The 22500-nt window shown below is 42.9% G+C and overlaps 1 protein-coding gene across 2 annotated transcripts in view; it reads left to right on the top strand.

Moving 5' to 3' along the window:
* The window catches only part of LOC128696052 (uncharacterized), a 310424-nt gene that overhangs the window by 152123 nt on the left and 135801 nt on the right, over positions 1–22500 (top strand). The window contains exon 1 of one of the 2 annotated variants that reach the window (XM_053787056.2): positions 2688–3133. The exons of the other annotated variant lie outside the window; for it this stretch is intronic. The gene's annotated coding sequence lies outside the window, so the exon portion shown is untranslated. Of the gene's footprint in view, positions 1–2687; positions 3134–22500 lie in introns of those variants that run through there. 2 annotated transcript variants of the gene reach the window in all.

Raw genomic sequence — 22500 nt, 5'->3', positions numbered from 1 at the left:
GCCATGTATACTGTATGTGTTCTTCTACGTCTGTTTCGAGTCGGGTGTGTTGTCGAAGTTTTGTGTGACCTCAAAGTCGGGTGTGGACGCGGGGTCGAGCGGTAGAAGTGTGTTGGTGTGTAGCAACTTGTCAAGAAGAATGCAACAAATGTACTCGCTTCATACAAGGGACGCTTCATTTGTTTTCACTGACTCATTAGTGCTTTGATCTGTGGCTCGAACACAATAATAATATTATATTCACACTGAGAGGTTATAAATAACGACAGGGGGTCCCCCAAGGATCAATCTTCGGTCCCACAACGTTCCTGGTGTCCCCCAACCACCAGTCTTGGATCCCACAATGTTTCTAGAGTCTTCCAAGGACCAGGCTTGGGTCCCACAACGTTGCTTGGGTCCCAAAACGTTCCTGGGGTCCCCCAACGACCAGTCGTGGCTCCCATAACGTTTCTAGGGTCCTCCGGTGACCAGTCTTAGGTCCCACAATGTTCCTGGGGTTCTCCAAGGACCAGTCTTGAGTCCCACAACGTTCCTAGTATACACATGTGACCTGCTTATCTACTTCATGATGTGTACTCATTTTTACCCGTAGGTTACCTGTAGCCGCTTCCGGGGCTCACCGCCCCCGCCTCCCAAGCTCAGACCACGGCTCTAAAGATAATGGGGAAGATACAGGCGCAGGAAGACTACACCATTAACTACACAGACTAGAGGAAAATACAACACTCGCTACACAGTCTAGAGGGAAATAAAACACTCGCTACACAGACTAGAGGAAAATACAACACTAGCTACACAGACTAGAGGAAAATGCAACACTAACTATACAGACTAGAGGAAAATACAACACTAGCTACACAGACTAGAGGAAAATACAACATTAGCTACACAGACTAGAGGAAAATACAACCCTCGCTACACAGACTAGAGGAAAATACAACATTAGCTACACAGACTAGAGGAAAATACAACACTCGCTACACAGACTAGAGGAAAATACAACACTAGCTAAAATATTAGACATCAGCAAATGAAAAAAAACACTGAGTCTGGAAGCCAGATTCAAAGTGAGGGATGGATAGTGAGAGAGGGAGAAGGGGGAATGGAGGGGGAGGGTGAGAGGGAGGGAGATTGAGAGAAATAGGGAGGGAGGAAGGGAGGGAAGGGTACGGTCACTGAGCCTGAGGACACTGATGCCTATCCTCACTACACCCTTTTGGTATGTCAGCCCACCATTCTCACCAAATATTTTGCCTTTTCCAGTTCCTTGTCTTTCTTCCTTTGCTTTTTTCCTGTTTAGTTTTTCTTACTGGATTCTCTTCCTATTCCTGTTTATTTTCTTTGGATTCTCTTCCTTTTCATTTTCTTGTTTTTCTCGGGTTGTCTTCCTTTTCCTGTATTTTTCTTTGGATTCTGCTCCTTTTTCATTTATTTGTTCTTCTAGTTTTCTAAGCTTTCTTGTTCCTTTTGGTGTCTGTATTGTCTTTCTTTTTGCTTTCTTGTTCTTTATTTTCCTCTTTTTTTTTTTTTTTGGTTCTCATCCCTGTTTTGGTGTTTTTTCTTCACATGCATATCCCAAAGTTGATCTTCACGTCCCTCTCATGAACACACCAGATATATGTATTAAGAAAATTTTATAAATTTGCTTGTAACAGATAAGTGAACTGTAGCTGTGTATTAATGTTGGTAGAATTACCGACAATATTTTTATGTAAAAGGACAGAAGTGCATATATATATATATATATATATATATATATATATATATATATATATATATATATATATATATATATATATATATATATATATATATATATATATATATATATATATATATATATATATATATATATATTCATATAGTCGGACTTGAGTCCTGGAAATGGGAAGTACAATGCCTGCACTTTAAAGGAGGGGTTTGGGATATTGGCAGTTTGGAGGGATATGTTGTGTATCTTTATACGTATATGCTTCTAAACTGTTGTATTCTGAGCACCTCTGCAAAAGCAGTGATAATGTGTGAGTGTGGTGAAAGTGTTGAATGATGATGAAAGTATTTTCTTTTTGGGGATTTTCTTTCTTTTTTGGGTCACCCTGCCTCGGTGGGAGAAGACCAACTTGTTGAAAAAAAAATATATATATATATATATATATATATATATATATATATATAATATATATATATATATATATATATATATATATATATATATATATATATATATATATATATATATATATATATATATATATATATATATATATATATATATATATATATATATATATATATATATATATATATGCAAAACAACCACTCTGAAAGAATAGAGAAATTCCAAGCGCTTTCGTGACTACTCACATTATCAAGGAACATAGTTCCTTGATAATGTGAGTAGTCACGAAAGCGCTTGGAATTTCTCTATTCTTTCAGAGTGGTTGTTTTGCATATTCTGAAATCACCTGTTTACTGTGATCTTATTGCATATATATATATATATATATATATATATAATATATAATTTATATATATATATATATATATATATATATATATATATATATATATATATATATATATATATATATATATATATATATATATATATATATATTTTGTTTTGGTAGTGTACCGTAGAAGGGTGAGTGGCAGTGGGGCGCGAAGCTCAGTTTGGGTCGAGCAGGGAAGGTGTACGGACGTCAGTGTGTTGCTCTTGTCAGTCCTCACTGACCACTTCTCACTCTTTCACTCTATCTCTCTTATAATAAGCCACAAGCCAGTGTGTGTGAGGTCAGCCTCCACCACACTCAGTGAGCCTGGTGGTGAGCGCGTCAGTGAACTTACACAAGCTGTGAGTAACTTAGGAAAAAATAGAAGTGTTGTAGAGGATGTTAGTGTATGTGTAGTGAGGTGGCCGCAGAGGGCAGGGTGATTTTGACGTATGTACTAGTAGTGATCTTACCACCAGGGGTGAGAGCACCTGTTCTTGATCCAAGGCTTGTCCTGCCCTCAACCCTCCTTTCCCCCGGCATCCTCCCCTCTCCCGCCTGGGTATCTGGATTTCCCTCATTGCCTCTGCGTACTTGGATGTTTTATACGCCTGGCTATATGGATTACGCTTATAACACAGGTAAGATGCATCCATATTCACGTATCCATGTCTGGTGTGTATCAGGGGTGAGGGGCGAGGATGTGTGTGTCTACGCACTTTATGTTGGTATTTACGGAGCGTATATGTGAGGTGGGTGTGCGTACGCCCGTGTGGGTGAATGACTCTGTGGTCTGGTGGGCATCGCTATGTGGCTGCCTGCTGATCCTCGTTGTGTATGCAGGAGTCGAGTCACAGCTCCTGGCCCAGTGCGGGAGATTGTAATGGGGTTGTGAACCTTGTTGAGGCCTGGTCACAGACCTGGCCGGGGGGGGGGGGCGCTGATCCCCGAAACCCTCTCCAGGTATAGGTATACCAAGTTGTGTGTGCAGAGGTCGATCCATAGCTCCTGGCCCCTGTGGTGGGGTTGTGAACGTAGCTGTACTCACCCAGTTGTGTTTGCAGGGGTCGATTCATGGCCCTCTGGAGAGAAAGGAACAGTGCTGTTCACACACGTACATGCGTGTACAAATACTTGTATATGTGCACAGATACGTACATACGTGTACGTGTACAGACTAGTTCAGACTTTTGCACAGACACGTATAGACATGTGTTCAAAAGCAAAGATGTTTGTACAAAGACACGTACAGACGTGCATACACAGGCACGCACAGACGTACGTACATGGGCACTTACAAACGTGTGTACAAAGATATATACAGACGTGTGTAGTTTTTTTATGCAAAATTCTGGCTTAAATGACCTTAAAGATACAATATCCTGAGTTAATGGTACTGTGTTACCTTGGTCCATGTACGTACGTACTTACGGACGCACACACACACACACACACACACACACACACACACACACACACACACACACACACACACACACACACACACACACACACACACACACACACACACACACACACACATTTCTTGGACTACAAGAAGGCGTTTGACACAGTTCCACACAAGAGATTAGTGCAAAAACTGGAGGACCAAGCAGGGATAACAGGGAAGGCACTACAATGGATCAGGGAATACCTGTCAGGAAGACAGCAGCGAGTCATGGTACGTGGCGAGGTGTTCGAGAGTGGGCACCTGTGACCAGCGGGGTCCCACAGGGGTCAGTCCTAGGACCAGTGCTGTTTCTGGTATTTGTGAACGACATGCCGGAAGGAATAGACTCCGAAGTGTCCCTGTTTTCAGATGACGTGAAGTTGATTAGAAGAATTCATTCGATCGAAGACCAGACAGAACTACAAAGGGATCTGGACAGGCTGCAGACCTGGTCCAGCAATTGGCTCCTGGAGTTCAACCCCACCAAGTTCAAAGTCATGAAGATTGGGGAAGGGCAAAGAAGACCACAGACGAAATACAGTCTAGGGGGCCAGAGACTACAAACCTCACTCAAAGAAAAAGATCTTGGGGTGAGTATAACACCAGGCACATCTGAAGCGCACATCAACCAAATAACTGCTGCAACATATGGGCGCCTAGCAAACCTCAGAACAGCATTCCGACATCTCAATAAGGAATCCTTCAGGACCCTGTACACCGTGTACGTTAGGCCCAGTTTGGAACCCACACCTAGCCAAGCACGTAAAGAAACTAGAGAAAGTGCAAAAGTTTGCAACAAGACTAGTCCCAGAGCTAAGAGGTATGTCCTACGAGGAGAGGTTAAGGGAAATCAACCTGACGACACTGGAGGACAGGAGAGATAGGGGGGACATGATAACGACATACAAAATACTGAGAGGAATTGACAAGGTGGACAAAGACAGGATGTTCCAAAGATGGGACACAACAACAAGGGGACACAGTTGGAAGTTGAAGATACAGATAAATCATAGGGATGTTAGGAAGTATTTCTTCAGCCACAGAGTAGTCAGGAAGTGGAATAGTTTGGGAAGCGATGTAGTGGAGGCAGGATCCATACATAGTACTTTAAGCAGAGGTATGATAAAGCTCACGGTTCAGGGAGAGTGACCTAGTAGCGTCCAGTGAATAGGCAGGGCCAGGAGCTAGGACTCGACCCCTGCAACCTCAACTAGGTGAGTACACACACACACACACACACACACACACACACACACACACACACACACACACACACACACACACACACACACACACACACACACACACACACACACACACACACGCGCGCGCGCTATTATTTCTGTTGCTAGCTTCACATCAATAAATTATTTTAAGCCAGATCGAGATATCAGGAAAGGTAACTTGCTTCAGCTGTCAGATACAAACAGCGTACATGGCATGAGAGAGAGAGAGAGAGAGAGAGAGAGAGAGAGAGGAATACTGAAGGTGACAGCTAAGGAAGAGGGACAAAGAGAAGCAGCGATAAAACCAAACCAGTTTGAATGACGAGACGTGCTAGTAGAGATCTCAGGCTAGAAACGTCAGGCATGTGCGAAATGTTAATTGACTGGCAGATATCCTCTTACTACTTATGGCTGTGTACGATAGGTGAGTACATTGAGTGTCAAGGTTATATACACATAGAGAGGTGTCTCCCTGCATATACACCGAGATGTGTGTGCCTCTGTATATAGAAATTTGTATCTTTCGGTATATATATATATATATATATATATATATATATATATATATATATATATATATATATATATATATATATGAAGAAATGTGTATATCTCAGTGTATATACACGGAGAGATATATATATGTCAGTGTATATACATGGACAGATGTGTATATGCACGGAAAATGTGTATGTCAGTGTATATACACTGAGAGATATATATCTCAGTGTATATATATGGAGAAGTGTATATGTCTCAGTGTATATGCACCCCCAGAGATATGTATTCCTGGGTTTATCTAATGCTTAACCAATAGTTCTCACTCATACGAACATAAGGAAGAGCACCGCAGGAAGCCTACTGGCTCATGCTAGGCAAGTTCAGCTCACCAACCCACACCCATTTATGCACTTGTTTAACCTATTATTAAAGTTACACATGGTTTGTTCCACTCATCCACAACTCTATTACCACACCAGTGCTTTCTTATATCCTTTCTAAATCTAAATTTTTCTTACTTGAGCCCATTGCTGCGAGTCCTATCTTGGTTTATTCTGGAAACGTTTCGCCAGCAAGTGTCTTCTTCAGTCCACTACAGAAAAAGGTGGAAAATGAGAAGAAATTTTAGGTAATTAGTCCCTCAGCCTGGATTTGATGTGTTCAGTTCATCGTGATGGGCCGCCTCTGATTCCTTCTGTCTTGCCTCAGAGAATTTCCCGTCCTGTCTGTTGCTGTCTTGCAATATTGCATAGCTCCTGACGACGCACGTGTGAGAGATCCATCGCTAAAGATTACCATCCCCATGTGGTTTTTTCTGCATTTGTTAAGATCGCCTTTCTGCGATTGTATTATATATATATATATAAACTCTCTCACCCCTAAAGAGGATCAAGAGCTCTTTACCTTGACACAATGTAAAGAGCTCTTGATCCATGGAATTTGATCTTATCTCCCCTTCCTTGGATCGGACCTCATTGCCTTCTATTTCGCCAGGAGCTATGTGACTCCAACTGGTTTAGCGCTCCTCATCAATGTAATAATAATTCTCTCTCACACACACACACACACACACACACACACACACACACACGCACGCACGCACGCACGCACGCACGCACGCACGCACACACACACACACACACACACACACACACGCACGCACGCACCCACGCACGCACGCACACACACACACACACACACACACACACACACACACACACACACACACACACACACACACACTCTCCGCTAGTTGAGACAGAAGGCTAGAGAGGTTTCAGGTAGTGTCATATGTCAGCTACTTCAGGCTTCACTTGCCCCGTCAGAGGGAAGTGTGTGCACGGGGTGTTCTGGAGGGGAGGGTGGTGTCTCATTAAGGTATCAGTCCCCAGTAGAGTGTACATGGTGGCCCACATCTGGACGGCATCTGTTCACCCTAGCCTTGTGGGCTTTCCTGCACCTCTCTCACAAAGCTTCAATCACAACCTGCTGAATCCTGGTGGGCCGTTCAGCCATCATGGATTCAGACACAACCATCATGGGTTGAGCCAGAACCGTATTGGGTTGAGACATAACCGTCATGGGTTGAGAAATAAATGTAACATCATGGGTTCATAGATGACAAATACTATTTAACGTTCTCTCAGAGTGTCAGACACTAACAGCTATACAGCAGGAGTGTCAGAAACTAATAGCTATACAGCAGGAGTGTCAGAAACTAACAGCTATACAGCAGGAGTGTCAGAAACTAACAGCTATACAGCAGGAGTGTCAGAAACTAACAGCTATACAGCAGGAGTGTCAGACACTAACAGCTATACAGCAGGAGTGTCAGAAACTAACAGCTATACAGCAGGAGTGTCAGAAACTAACAGCTATACAGCAGGAGTGTCAGACACTAACAGCTATACAGCAGGAGTGTCAGAAACTAACAGCTATACAGCAGGAGTGTCAGAAACTAACAGCTATACAGCAGGAGTGTCAGACACTAACAGCTATACAGCAGGAGTGTCAGACACTAACAGCTATACAGCAGGAGTGTCAGACACTAACAGCTATACAGCAGGAGTGTCAGACACTAACAGCTATACAGCAGGAGTGTCAGACACTAACAGCTATACAGCAGGAGTGTCAGACACTAACAGCTATACAGCAGGAGTGTCAGACACTAACCTGGAGGGTATTCTGGGGAACAACGCCCCCGCGGCGCGGTCCACGACCAGGCTTCCCAGTGGATCAGGGCCTGATCAACCAGACTGGGCGTAGGAGGTTATGGTAGGAGGGAGGTATGAGAGTGGGCACTGGTGACTAATGGAAGGCTATGGTAGAGGTTATGGTAGGAGGGGGGTATGAGAGTGGACACTGGTGACTAATGGAAGGCTATGGTAGAGGTTATGGTAGTGTGTACTCTGCCACTGGCGGCAGAGTACACAACAAGAATCATCAACTGGACCCCCGTTGTTTCTCATATACATAAATGACCGACCGGAGGAAATTAAATCCCATGTATCATTGTTTGTAGATGATGTGAAACTAATGAGGACAATAATTATGGCAGAGGACAGAGGAAAGGTTCCAAGGTGACTTAAACAGGCTGCATTGTGTATGACCCTTATGGGTTTAGAGGTTCCACGTGAATATTATAATAAATAATTGAACAGACTGTGAATGTAGTTACTAGAATACACAGTTGATAAGTAATGAGACTAGGGGTGAGAAGACCGGTCATAAAGTACAAACTGTGATATGTGACACTACAAACAACACACAAGGAGAACTATTGAATGGTAGGCATCACGAGTCTAAATAAGCAACACAAGAAAGGAGGAGCACCGCAGCAGGTCTACCTGTGAAGAATTAGACGCATGTGCAACATCTGGGTATCTTTACTTGTAGACGTGGATACAGAAGTTCTTTATCTTGTCGGTATTGTATACCGTTCATATCCTACTTGCCTGTGCCGGGCAAGTCAACTCACTCCCACTTATGTAATTCTTTAACCAGTGTACAGTGTTCAGTATACTACACAGATGTTTGTTCCACTCACCCACAACTATGTTACCTACTCTTTCTAAAATCTGATATCAACCGTATGACTTCAGCAGCATATTTTAAACAAACTAATCCAAAATACTGCTTTCGGGAACCTTAATGAAGAATCATTTAGATCATTATGCACTACTTATGCTAGGTCCCTCTCGTAGTATTCAGCACCAGCCTGGAGCCCGCACCTGATGAAGCATATAAAATAACACGAGAAGACTGAAAGCTTTGCAACCAGAGTTGTGCCTTAAGAGTTTAAGAGGCGCTTGAGTTTCCCTGTCTCCTGATATCATGTTTACTTTTCCCCTATAATCTATCTAGTCCATAATTACTATCGCATTTGCTTTGTCTGCTTTCCTAAGGTGAAGTCTAGGATCTTTCCTTAATTCATGGTATAACTTAAATCTTTGAGGAGAGTTGTGTTGGAGAGGTCTGAGCTCTGCAACACAATTGTCCTCAAAGATTTGTTAAGTTATACCATGAATTAAGGAAAGATCCTGGACTTAACCTTACGAAAACAGACAAAACAAATGCTTTGGTAATTATGGACAAGGTAGATTATAGGGGGAAAATAATATATTAGAATACAGAGGAACTGACGTGCCCCTTGACTGAGAGTAAGTGTAACCACCCTGGTATAACTTTGCATCAAAATTATATAATATCATCAAGTTAATAACTCAGACACTTATGAGAACGACATGTAGTAACTGGGACATTTACTGAAAAGGTGTTTTACACGTGATGGTCGAAACGTCGTCTAGGTAAAAGTTGTGGTTACGTATATGTCTCTCCCGCACATACTTGTCTGTGTTAGTCACCATTTGTAACCTCGGTAAGGTACATTTGAAACACCTGGGTATCTTTATTGATCAAGAAGTAGGTCAGGCCCATAGGGTGGGCCTGACCTTCTTCCAGCAGTGGGCCCCGCCCATATGTGACCACATCTACTCCTGCTTCATCGCTCTACTTCCCCTTCTTCAGTATACTCACAAATGTCTCTGTTCTCATACCTCTGTATTAGATTGCTTGACCCCTGCAGGATGTCTCTCAGTAAAGACATCCAGGTGTTCCGTATAAGTCTTACTAATCGATAATGACGTAAAAATTGCACAGGGGACAAGATAGAGTGGATAGGGACAGAATGTTTGAGATGAGTGGGAAGAGAGAGCTAAGAGATTTGGATGACAGCTGGTCAGGATGTTTGAGATGAGAGAGGAGAGAGAGCCAGGGACAGGGATAACAGCTGGGACTGGATGTATGAGTTGGGTGAGGAGAGAGCCAGGGACAGGGATAACAGCTGGGACTGGATGTATGAGTTGGGTGAGGAGAGAGCCAGGAGACATGGATAACAGCTGGTCAGGATGTTTGAGAGGAGAGAGAGCCAGGGACAGGGATAACAGCTGGGACTGGATGTATGAGTTGGGTGAGGAGAGAGCCAGGAGACATGGATAACAGCTGGTCAGGATGTTTGAGATGAGAGAGGAGAGAGAGCCAGGGACAGGGATAACAGCTGGGACTGGATGTATGAGTTGGGTGAGGAGAGAGCCAGGGACAGGGATAACAGCTGGGACTGGATGTATGAGTTGGGTGAGGAGAGAGCCAGGGACAGGGATAACAGCTGGGACTGGATGTATGAGTTGGGTGAGGAGAGACCCAGGGACAGGGATAACAGCTGGGACTGGATGTATGAGTTGGGTGAGGAGACACCCAGGGACAGGGATAACAGCTGGGACTGGATGTATGAGTTGGGTGAGGAGAGACCCAGGGACAGGGATAACAGCTGGGACTGGATGTATGAGTTGGGTGAGGAGAGACCCAGGGACAGGGATAACAGCTGGGACTGGATGTATGAGTTGGGTGAGGAGAGAGCCAGGGACAGGGATAACAGTTGGGTGAGGAGAGAGCCAGGGACAGGGATAACAGTTGGGTGAGGAGAGAGCCAGGGACAGGGATAACAGTTGGGTGAGGAGAGAGCCAGGGACAGGGATAACAGTTGGGTGAGGAGAGAGCCAGGGACAGGGATAACAGTTGGGTGAGGAGAGAGCCAGGGACAGGGATAACAGTTGGGTGAGGAGAGAGCCAGGGACAGGGATAACAGTTGGGTGAGGAGAGAGCAGGGACAGGGATAACAGTTGGGTGAGGAGAGAGCCAGGGACAGGGATAACAGTTGGGTGAGGAGAGAGCCAGGGACAGGGATAACAGTTGGGTGAGGAGAGAGCCAGGGACAGGGATAACAGTTGGGTGAGAAGAGAGCCAGGGACAGGGATAACAGTTGGGTGAGGAGAGAGCCAGGGACAGGGATAGAAGTTGGGTGAGGAGAGAGCCAGGGACAGGGATAACAGTTGGGTGAGGAGAGAGCCAGGGACAGGGATAACAGTTGGGTGAGGAGAGAGCCAGGGACAGGGATAACAGTTGGGTGAGGAGAGAGCCAGGGACAGGGATAGAAGTTGGGTGAGGAGAGAGCCAGGGACAGGGATAACAGTTGGGTGAGGAGAGAGCCAGGGACAGGGATAACAGTTGGGTGAGGAGAGAGCCAGGGACAGGGATAACAGTTGGGTGAGGAGAGAGCCAGGGACAGGGATAACAGTTGGGTGAGGAGAGAGCCAGGGATAGGGATAACAGTTGGGTGAGGAGAGAGCCAGGGACAGGGATAACAGTTGGGTGAGGAGAGAGCCAGGGACAGGGATAACAGTTGGGTGAGGAGAGAGCCAGGGACAGGGATAACAGTTGGGTGAGGAGAGAGCCAGGGACAGGGATAGAAGTTAAAGACAGATGAGCCACAAGGATATTTACTATATATTTTTTTCTTAGGGTGAGTGTGAGGAAGGTAATAGACGACTAAATAGCCAAGGCAAACACCATAGTTTCTAGACTAGATATAATAGAGTCTTGATCGATATAATTTGCTGTATAATCCTCCGGGTTTAGCGCTTCCCCCTTGAATATAATAATAATAATAATAATAATAATAATAATGATCGATATAATGTATAATACCACACACACACACACACACACACACACACACACACACACACACACACACACACACACCATGAAGGTAGGGGTTGTGGTTAAACATTACCTCTTATGACCCAACAATTATCCTGGGGTGTTCCAGCGTGCCTCTCCACTCTCCTCTATCATTAACCCACCATCAATCCGTTGCTATCTCTATCCTCCAGTCCTAGCCACACATCCCTTGTCATCAGTCACTTGTCAATTCCTCTCCGCCCCTCAATGCAGGGATTTCTATATAATTTAACACACACACACACACACACACACACACACACACACACACACACACACACACACACACACACACACACACACACACACACAAATATATATATATATATATATATATATATATATATATATATATATATATATGTCGTGCCGAATATGTAAAACTGGTCAATTAGCAAGAACTCATTTAAAATTAAGTCCTTTCTAAAATTTTCTCTTATGCGATTAAAGATATATTTTTTTCATTAATGTTAATGTAAAAAAATTTAATTTTGCTCCAAAAGAATCTTAGAAAACTTACCTAACCTTATTATAACAAGAACAATTTATTTTAGCCTAACCCAACTAAAAATATTTTAGATTTGTTTACAATAATTTAATACTAAACAAACACAGTGAAATATATTTTTTTCGTTAGGTTCAGAATGATTTTGGCGACATTATTGCATACACAAATTTTCACTTGTCCTATATGGCAAGATGAGCGTTGCTATTTAAGCCAAGATCGCAAGTTCTGCCTATTCGGCACGACATATATATATATATATATATATATATATATATATATATATATATATATATATATATATATATATATATATATATATATATATATATATATATATATTTATTTATTGGGAACCTCAGTAAATATCTTGAAATGTACATAAATGTCTGATATTATGAGGTTGGTAGGCCTGCAGGATTGCTCTGTTTACAGAAAACGGCTTACTTTACACAACAGGTAAAACGGGGTGGCTGCAGCAACCATAATAGAATAGGTCCACCAGAGCATAATATATAACATTTTATAGTTAATTGACCTTGGCTAGACTCACTGTATTCCCCGTGAGCGTATGAATGTATGGTCATATGAATGGGTATATGAATGTATGCAAAAACATCATGACAAATAATGAATTTAGTGCATATTAGGGTGGTTGGAAAAAATGCTCAGTTTACTAAACAGGATAAAACACTAAAGCCATGTCATCAGACTGGCTTATTTCCACTGGAGTTATTTAATCCTCTTTCCCAGGATGCGGCTCTCACATCAGTCGACTAACACCCAGGTACCTTCTTACTGCTAGGTGAACTGGGGAAGCAGGTGTAAGGAAACATGTCCAACGCTTTCACTGGTACGAGGATCGAGTCTCAGTCCCTCACTGTGTGAGCTGAGGCTGCTACCAAGGGAGGATTTAAAGCCTATCCAGTATTTTTGTTGTTCCATAGAGATGAGAGCCCTTTAACTTAACCCTATTGAGAGAGAGAGAGAGAGAGAGAGAGAGAGAGAGAGAGAGAGAGAGAGAGATAGACACATACACGAAAGCCTCCAGGAATGCTGGGTATAATACACCATTACCCACCTCTCTTTACCTTACAGCGTAGGTAAGGCAGTGGTGGTCGTGGTGGATAGGGAGGGACGGGGGTTATGGTGGTGATTTATTACCACTGGGCCCCTGACCAGACTTACCTGTAATAAAGGTGATAATTATGAGGCGGCCCATTATTTCACCTTACTGAACTCTAATACTGGAGGCGTGTAATAAGATCTGGGTAATGACCTGTTATTTGTTCAATTGTGGTCCCTCTCATAGTAAGGAATGAGTGTATTTGTTAGAGAGAGAGAGCAAGCATCTAGTTAAATCCTATTCAGCATTTGTAAGGTTTTCTTTTTTTGCAGCCTGTCATTAAAGGATTTAATTGTTACAATACTGACAACTTCAGGGGTAAGATACCTCAAGGGTTCTGTAATTCTCTGGTGAAAGCCCTTACACACATCTGTGTTGCACCTCGTGCCACAGTTTCATACAGTTTGTGTTTCATACAGTTTCTTGTTAATGTACCACACTTCACTTCAGAGAGCCTCGGTCTCTTCTTCAACTGTCTCCAGTATTTTAGTCACTTCTGTCTTTGGCTGGAAAAGCCTGCTGTGCAGGCGAAACGTTTCGGAAATAGAGATACCAAGTTGTTGCATGCGTGTCTTTTTTATGTACTTGTCGGTGTTGTATACCAGTAATATGATAATATATGTTGAATCTGTTTAGTACAATATGTTACTGGATCATACAAGGTCACCTTGTGCCTACCGGCATAATATTTTATTAATGGTTTAGAAAAACCGAGAAACTGATGAAGGAGACACTTGTGCAACACTTGGGAAACTTTTCGCCAGTCAATGACTGGCGAAACGTTTCCTCAGTAAAGATACATAAGTGATGTAGATAAATGGTTCAGACACAACAGTATTTTGGGATCTTAATACCAGGAATTCTTCGCTTGCCGCCTTTGCGCATTTTCTGTATTCTTATCGAGATTGTGTCTCGTTCGATTGCTAGCGCACTCGGCTCACACACTGAAGTCCGTGATTCGATCCCCGGTACGGGTGGAAACAGGACGTGTTTCCTTAAGACACCTGCTGTCCCTTCTCACCTATCAATCAGTAAAATAGGTACCTAGGTGTTAGCCGATTGGTGTGGGTCGCATACTGGGGTGAGAATTGACCTAATTTGCCCGGAATCCTCTGTGTAACAAGGAACTTTCTATAAAGTAGTATGTCATTGATGTTAGCTAGGCTTGTATACCTTGTACATGTACTTCTAAAATAAAGATTATTATTATTATTATTATTATTATTATTATTATTATTATTATTATTATTATTATTATTATCATCATTATTATTATTACTATTATTATTATTATTATTATTATTATTATTATTATTATTATTATTATTATTATTATTATTGTTGTTGTTGTTGTTGTTGTTGTTCTTATTATTATTATTACTGATTATATCGACTCCAGGCTAAGGGACTGATTACCCCAAACTCCTCCTTATCTTCACCATTCTTCTTTGTAATGGACTGATGAAGGCACGGTATGGCGAAACTTTTCCACTATAAAGATAGCCATGTGTTGCACGGGTTTCTAATTTATCATACCTAAGTGTTGCGCAAATGTCTCATTTATCTACTTGGCCATGCTAGACATGTGCTAGTAGGCTTGTTGCACTGTTCTTAACTTCCTACATCCTTACCACTACTAGTGGGGCTCCGCCTTTTGTGTTGTCATTTAGATTTTCCGCGCCTCACCTCTGGTAGTATAAAAGGTTCTGTCATCATGCAAATCATAAAAACGGGTCGTCTAAACATTAAGACCCGTGTCAGGACTCTCTCTGTCCTGACGAATATTACAACAAGTTTTAGCTTCACATTGTTCAGCACTATGGAACTGAACACGTCTCTAGGCAGAGGGACTGACCACCTCAGAACTACTTCTCTGTTAATGAACTGACAATATCCTTGCCTCGCCACTGCTGGCTCTGTTTCCTCTGTAATCTACACTTAAGTTCATGGCTAACAGCTATTCCACGGTGCCTCTTTAATATTGCAATATCTGGTCATGTGCCTGTTGCCCTCAAATATCTTTCTGGTCAGAATACAATGTTTTCATACAAATTTCATACAAATAGGTGAGCACACATAAAACTACAAATAAGCAAATTATGAAAGCAGAGTGCGATATGTCTGACAGAAGGATCTCTTGGAAATGCTCGAGGTTAAAAACAGTAAGTTTCTCACGGTAGTGTGAAGACGGGCCGCTCTCTGGGACGGGCCGCTTTCTGGGACGGGCAGCTCCTGGGACGGGCCGCTGTCTAGGATGTTGGAGAATGAAACATGCAACAAATGGGAATCATTATTGAGGAAACGTTTCGCCACACAGTAGCTTCATCAGTCCAATACAAAGAAGAACGGTGTAAGGAGAAGAGGAGTTTGAGGTAATCAATCCCTCAGCCTGGAATCGATGTGTTCAACTGTCGGTTTTATAACAACTGTCTGGAATGCTTCACTTCTCCTGCGATTTCGTGGTGTCCGCAAACTTTGAAATTTTCCATGTTAACCCCCATTACTAGGATGTTTTACGCGTGTGTGAGGTAGACCTGGACCGAGGACCGATACTTGAAGGACTCCCCTCCCCCACTCGTTAACATCCACCGCTGAGATGTAGAATAGAGGTGGTGATAGTGATGGAGTATGGAGAAGCGGCCAGACAGGAGGAGCATGGCTGCTGACCCAGCACCTCCCTCAGGATACTCCAGGCCTGCCCACCTCCACCACATTCCTACCACAAGGCTTTTTTTTATTCCTTCGGATTTCTTGCTATAGCATGGAGCGGAGTGGTGTTACCAGGAAGTAACTGCACCTCTCCTTTCATCAGTAATGTAACTGATGCTCGACTGCACAAACTTGCGTCACTACCCAACGCTGCACACATACACATTATTATTATTATTATTATTATTATTATTATTATTATTATTATTATTATTATTACTAGATACTATTATTATTATTATTATTATTATTATTATTATTATTATTATTATTATTATTATTATTATTACTAGATACTATTATTATTATTATTATTATTATTATTATTATTATTATTATTATTATTATTATTATTATTATTACTAGATACTATTATTATTATTATTATTATTATTATTATTATTATTATTATTTATCTGGACCCCCGGGATATATTCTAGATTTCAAGAACCGTAGCACAGATGAACACCTCTCCAAAGTAGTTATGTAGAGGGAAATAGTTTGACTCTCTCTCTCTCTCTCACTCTGGAAGACTCCTCGGAAAGGTCCAGGGACTTTTGATAAGGTCTAACAACACTTTAATGAGGTCTGGCAGCCCTAAGGTCAAGCAACCTCTTGGTAAGGTTCAACTGCCCATAGATAAGGTTCAACGACCCCTATGTAAGGTCCGACTAACTCTTGGCAAGGTTCAACGACCTCTTGGCAAGGTCCAACGACCTCTTTGCTAGGTCCAACGACTCTTGAGAAAGGTTAAACGACCCCTGGGTAAAGTTCAACGACTCCTGGGTAAGGTCAGTTCAAGTTCTACTCGTTGAGAGGTTACCAGAGTCGGGCGGTGCGTTGAACTTCACTTTGGTTATTTTTAGAATTGATTTCAGTTTTTGTTTATTCCCTCTCTCAACTTTCTTTTTCTTCTGTCGGTCTCCTGGCTCCGGCTCTCCTTCACACTCCTGTCTGGCCAATTTTCAAGGTCGTTGTTCTCCTTCGTGTGTTCTTCAGAACGCGTTCTGGGCTCCGTGTGTTCTTCTGACCTTTCGTATGTACTAGGGCCCTTTGAACCACTGATGGTGTGATCAGCAACACCAGGGATCCTTCTGCGCACCTTTGAACCACTGGTGGTGTGATCTGCAACGCCAGGGATCCTTCTACGAACCTTTGAACCACTGGTGGTGTGATCTACAACACCAGGGATCCTTCTGCGAAGATTTGAACCACTGGGGGTGTGATGTACAACACCAGGGATCCTTCTGCGAACCTTTGAACCACTGGTGGTGTGATCTATAACACCAGAGATCCTTCTGCGAACCTTTGAACCACTGGGGGTGTGATGTACAACAGAAATCCTCCTGCGAACCTTTGAATCACTGGGGGTGTGATCTACAACACCAGAAATCTTTCTAGGAACCTTTGAACCACTGGTGGTAAGATTTACAACACCAGAGATCCTTCTAGGAACTTTTGAACCATGGGTGGTGTGATCTACAAATCCAAAGATCCTTCTAGGAACCTTTGAACCTCTACAGCACCAGAGGTTCCTCTTTGAGTCTCCTCTGAACCACTAGTGACGTGATCTACAACACAGAGATCCTTCTAGGAACATTTGAACCTCTACAACACTAGAGGTTCTTCTATGAGCCTCCTCTGAACCACTGGTGGTGTGAGCTACAACAACAAAGGTTTTCCCCTGAGCCTCTGAACCTTAGCTAAATGTTTCACCTCGAAGAAAATAGTGATTTGTATGTTTGGTTTATAAACTTGTACCTCGTTTCTGATTCCAGATTCTTGTTGTTTCTCTGTATTTTCTTCAACTATTTTCCTATTTTCTTCAATGACATTTGTCTTGGTCTTTTCCTCTTTTCTTTTTCGTTCACAAGTTAACCTTCGCTGTTTTTGGGTCTAATGGTGGCTTAACGTCAGCAAAGGTTTCAGCTTCAGTTTTTAGATTTGCTGTAAATTGTTGTAGCTGTGGTATTGTGGGTTCGTTGTGAATTGTTGTAGCTGTGGTATTGTGGGTTAGTTGTGAATTGTCGGAGCTACGTCTTTGTGGGTTATCTGTGATTGTTGTTGCTATGATATTTTTTTGTTAGGTGTGAATTGTTGCAGCTACGGTATTGTGGGTGTGTTGTGAATTGTTGCAGCTAAGGAATTGTGGGTGCGCTGTGAATTGTTGCAGCTGCGGTATTGTGGGTTTATTGTGAATTGTTGCAGCTGCGGTATTGTGGGTTTGTTGTGAATTGTTACAGCTGCTGCATTGTGGATTTGTTGTGAATTGTTGCAGCTGCTGCATTGTGGGTTTGTTGTTAATTGTTGGAGCTGCGGTATTGTGGGTTTGTTGTGAATTGTTACAGCTGCTGCATTGTGGGTTTGTTGTGAATTGTTGGAGCTACAGTATTGTGGGTTTGTTGTGAATTGTACAGCTGCTGCATTGTGGGTTTGTTCTTAATTGTTGGAGCTGCGGTATTGTGGGTTTGTTGTGAATTGTTACAGCTGCTGCATTGTGGATTTGTTGTTAATTGTTGGAGCTACGGTATTGTGGGTTTGTTGTGAATTGTTACAGCTGCTGCATTGTGGGTTTGTTGTTAATTGTTGGAGCTGCGGTATTGTGGGTTTGTTGTGAATTGTTGCAGCTGCGGTATTATTTTTTTTTTTGGAATGCAGGGAAATGGAAGGTAATCAGGCTTGATCTAAGGAAGTGGAGGGAGCTCCAGTTCCTTGGATGAAGAGCCTTTTAGTAGAATTGAATCATCTCTTCTTCCCATTATCTTGGTGTTCCTCCTCATCTCCTGGAAGCTGGGCTCCATCTCAAATACTGGAAGCTGGGCTTCATCTCATCTCCCGGAAGCTGGGCTCCATCTCATCTCCCGGAAGCTGGGCTCCATTTCATCTCCTGGAAGCTGGGCTCCATCTCATCTCCTGGAAGCTGGGCTCCATCTCATCTTCTGGACTCTGGGCTCTATCTCATTTCCTGGAAGCTAGGCTCTCTCTCATCTCCTGGAAGCTGGGCTCCATCTCATCTCCTGGAAACTGGGCTCCGCCTCATCTCCTGGAACCTGGGCGCCTCTCTCTCTGGCTACACTTGTTAAAGCTCCAGACTTAACAACGATTTCTCTGCGCCTTGTCCATGTGGCACACTTGTGAATATAGCTAAAAATAAGTGGCATACTTATTGACATTCCAGAGGAGGAGTGGGTGTAAGTGCTTCTTGTACACACACACACACACACACACACACACACACACACACACACACACACACACACACACACTAGTGGAAGCTGCCTTGTATACACGCAATTGGGTTTAAGATTTTTGCGTACACACAAATTAGTGTACCCGCTTTTGCGTACACATAGGGTGGGTGTACGCGCTTTTGTACACACAGGGTGGGTGTACGGGCTTTTGTACACACAGGTGTATAGACGCAAACAGAAACGTGTTTTTATCCTCCCTTGCCATCCCTGGAGGGTCAGGAACTCAGTGTCCTGGGAAAGGTTATTAACTGTTATTATTATTATTCATAAAAGGATAGCTCCTATTCCTTGGATGAAGAGCCCACTCTCACCGGCATCTAGCCTCTCCTTTAACCTTTGCCCCTTGAAGTTCCGCTACGTCATATACTAACCTGGGAACCCTGAGATAGACGTCTACCATATATACGCACATATACATATATGGTAGACGAACCACGGCCTGCAGACTGATAGTCCGTCGCTTTACCGATCTAGCTACCCAGGCCTCTAATAGATAAGATTCGAAACAGATGCTGTATCATATTCCGTTAGAAGCTCCCAACTGCAACCCAACTGAACTCCTTCCCTCAGCCCAGGAGCTTTAGCAGTAAGTATATATATATATATATATATATATATATATATATATATATATATATATATATATATATATATTTATATATATATTTATATATATATTTATATATATATATATACGTATATATATATATATATATATATATATATATATATATATATATATATATATATATATATATATAATACATACACACACACACAGGTGTTGGATGTACGGAGTGAAGCAAGTTAAGCGGACTGAGTTAAGAGTGTGTGTCAGACAGGGGCGTGACTGCTGGTTTGGGTAGCATAAATCACGTGTTAACACACCTTAAAGATAGGTCGTGATATTGGTGTGGCATAGTATGCTGCTTTATGCTGCACATCTACATAATCTTCCACTAAACACATTCGTAGGTACACCTACACACGCGCGCACGCGGGCTGGCACCCCACACTCACACACACACACACACAAGAGAGAGAGGGGTGGATCGACTGCATGTTTTTGGACTGCAAGAAGGCCTTCGACACAGTTCCTCACAAGAGGTTACTGCAAAAGCTAGAGGATCAGGCACACATAACAGGAAAGGCACTGCAATGGATCAGAGAATACCTGACAGGGAGGCAACAACGAGTCATGGTACGTGACGAGGTGTCAGAGTGGGCGCCTGTGACAAGCGGGGTTCCACAGGGGTCAGTCCTAGGACCTGTGCTGTTCTTGGTATATGTGAATGACATAACGGAAGGGATAGACTCAGAAGTGTCCTTGTTTGCGGACGATGTGAAGTTAATGAGAAGAATGAAATCGGATGAGGATCAGGCAGGACTACAAAGAGACCTGGACAGGCTACAAGCCTGGTCCAGCAACTGGCTCCTTGAGTTTAACCCTGCCAAATGCAAAGTCATGAAGATTGGGGAAGGGCAAAGAAGACCGCAGACACAATATAGTTTAGATGGCCAAAGTCTGCAAACCTCACTCAAGGAAAAAGATCTGGGGGTGAGTATAACACCGAGCATATCTCCCGAGGCGCACATCAATCAGATAACTGCTGCAGTATACGGGCGCCTGGCAAACCTACGAATAGCGTTCCGATACCTCAGTAAGGATCGTTCAAGACTCTGTATACCATTTACGTCAGGCCCATACTGGAGTATGCAGCACCAGTTTGGAATCCACACCTAGTCAAGCACGTCAAGAAATTAGAGAAAGTGCAAAGGTTTGCAACAAGACTAGTCCCAGAGCTACGGGGATTGTCCTACGAAGAAAGGTTGAGGGAAATCGGCCTGACGACACTGGAGGCCAGGAGGGTCAGGGGAGACATGATAACGACATATAAAATACTGCGCGGAATAGACGAGGTGGACAAAGACGGGATGTTCCAGAGATGGGACACAGACACAAGAGGTCACAATTGGAAGTTGAAGACTCAGATGAATCAAAGGGATGTTAGGAAGTATTTCTTCAGTCATAGAGTAGTCAAGCCGTGGAATAGCCTAGAAAGTGAAGTAGTGGAGGCGGGAACCATACATAGTTTTAAGGCGAGGTATGATAAAGCTCATGGAGCAGGGAGAGAGAGGACCTAGTAGCAATCAGTGAAGAGGCGGGGCCAGGAGCTGTGACTCGACCCCTGCAACCACAAATAGGTGAGTACAAATAGGTGAGTACACACACATCAAGAATTTAGGCAGCAGTGAACTACTCACCACATAAACCACTTAGATGGATCGAGATTCATCTCGGAGTATTGGCATGGATTCAGAAATAAGTATAACTCACAACACAATGAGATGATTTAAGGTAAAGAACGAAAGGTACACCTTTGACTCGGTACACGCAAATGACGATACACGACCAGGAAAGGTAAGGGGGTGGATAAATGATAGGGAAGAGGGTCAATGTGTGAGACAAATGTCAAGATAAGAAAACATACACAGTGGGGTCCCACAATTTTGTGTTCTGAAACCCATGCTCTCCCTGGAACCCATATCTCCCTGGCGTACCTAAGTCACCTTGGTGATCCAAACCAATGAGGATAGCCAGAATGTTCAAGTCATAATAAAGATTCTCCTAGAGTGAAACATCTATGATGAAAGTTTGTTATGCACCAAGTGTCGTCTTGTTGTAGTTTATAGGGGCCACTGACAGCTTACACTATCTCAAACAATATTAGTTTTTGTGGTTTATAGGGGCCACTGACAGCTTACACTGTATCGAATACTACTAGTTCTTGTGCTTTATAGTGGCCGTTGACAGTTTACACTGTTTCAAACATTACCAGATCTTGTGGTTTATAGTGGCCACTGACAGTTTACACTGTTTCAAACATTACCAGATCTTGTGGTTTATAGTGGCCACTGACAGTTTACACTGGATCAAACACTACTAGTTCTTGTTGTGGTTTATAGGGGCCTCTGACAGCTTACACTATATGGAGCCCTGTTAGGTGTCTTGCTGCAATACTTACCAGCAATGGCTGCCATATAACAGTCGTTCGAGGGAACCAAAGGGAAACAAAAGAGAATTCTTTCAGTGTGAGAGTCTCTCACATGAAATTTTCTCAGAGGAGGGTCTCTCTCCCACATCCTTATTTTCCTCGTCTG

The sequence above is a fragment of the Cherax quadricarinatus genome, chromosome 48, assembly GCF_038502225.1.
Source record: "Cherax quadricarinatus isolate ZL_2023a chromosome 48, ASM3850222v1, whole genome shotgun sequence".
Lineage (NCBI taxonomy): Eukaryota > Metazoa > Arthropoda > Malacostraca > Decapoda > Parastacidae > Cherax > Cherax quadricarinatus.
Note: the sequence above shows the minus strand (reverse complement) of the source record. Positions and strands in the feature narration are given on the sequence as shown.